The sequence below is a fragment of the Pygoscelis adeliae genome, unplaced genomic scaffold (assembly GCF_000699105.1).
Source record: "Pygoscelis adeliae isolate BGI_AS28 unplaced genomic scaffold, ASM69910v1 Scaffold197, whole genome shotgun sequence".
Classification (NCBI taxonomy): Eukaryota; Metazoa; Chordata; class Aves; order Sphenisciformes; family Spheniscidae; genus Pygoscelis; species Pygoscelis adeliae.
This window is the reverse complement of record NW_008825105.1, coordinates 1,430,517-1,431,751: the sequence shown is the minus strand read 5'-3', so window position 1 is coordinate 1,431,751 and position 1,235 is coordinate 1,430,517. Positions and strand designations below refer to the sequence as shown.

The 1,235-nt window shown below is 64.6% G+C and overlaps 1 protein-coding gene across 5 annotated transcripts in view; it reads left to right on the top strand.

The window, feature by feature from the left end:
• ATP2B4 (ATPase, Ca++ transporting, plasma membrane 4) overlaps positions 1-1,235 on the top strand; it is a 29,690-nt gene that overhangs the window by 3,111 nt on the left and 25,344 nt on the right. The gene's annotated exons all lie outside the window — the stretch shown is intronic.

The window sequence follows — 1,235 nt, the reverse complement described above, 5'->3', positions numbered from 1 at the left end:
CCTAAAAGGGGTCGGTGGACCCCAACCCCTTAGGGCTCCCCCTAAAGGGGCTTGGTGATGGGGTGGCTCGCTGCTGGGTGCTGGCTTTCCACCTCCTCCATCAGTCCCGTCCCTGAGGCGGGTCGGGCAGGGTGGGAAGGGGAGCGGGGCGGTGGCGGCGAAGCTTCGATGAGTCACTGATTAGAGCATCTCCCTTCCCGGTCTCCCCTGGGCGACGAGTGTCAGCAACCACCACCTTGACTCACCCGCTGGCAGTAGCGGCTCCCGGGGCTGCTGCCTCCTTCCCGAGCTGGGGCAAGGAGCCTGCTCCGGGGGCTCCTTGCCTGAAGGCTTTGCTACCCAAAAGCAGCTTTCCTGGGCTGCAGTGCCTCTCCTCTAATCAGGGACCAGTGACTGCACAGGGGTTTTGTTCTCCTGCTGTCACTTGTGGCCTCCATCCAAAATTTCTAATCCACTCCTGCACTAATGGTGTCCCCCCCCCACCCCCAGGCCCTGCAGTGGCCCTGACCAGGAGGGATTTGCTGGCAGCCTGGACCTGCAGCGTGTGCCTGGAGTATGTGCGCATGGCTTCTGCTCTTTGCAACCCTCCCTGTGTCAGCACAGATAAATTGAAATCCCCCCTCCTCCCCAGTCGCCCCAGGAGGGTGGGGGGCAGCTCTAGGGACCTGTCCATGGGTGGGACATGGGCTTTGGAGGAGCCACATGTGCAACCTCCCCTGTCCTGTGGCAGCATCCTGCATCCTCGTGCTGGAGCACGTGTGTGCCCGGCGTGCCTGCCTGCGGCGCACACCATGCTTCCCTGGCGCCGGCATGAGTCAAGCCGCAGTGTTTAGCCATATTTTCCATCCGTCCTGTCGGAGACGCTGGGCGGGAAGCGTTCCCGCATGGGTTGGGCTGGGGGAGGCCGTCGGGCCTGGATATCCCAGGATCCTGCTGCCCCGTCACAGCTGGGTGGGGACGCCTGGGCTGCTCTGCCAGCGCATCCCCTCCCTGCAGCCGCGGGGTGTAGTCGTAGCAGAAAGGGGGATGCGTGGGGGGGGAATGGGATTCATCCTGCTGCTTCCTCCTGGCTGGGATGCAACGGAGCTGGTGGGGAGGTGTCCCCTGAGTGGGAGGGCTCAGTCCCCTGGGAGGGCATCACTGCTAGGCTGCTCCAAGCACCAGGAGGTGTCCGGGGCCGGGAGTTACAGCCGCCTGCCGGGTGCATCTCGGGAGCTGGCAGCAGCCCCATGGGG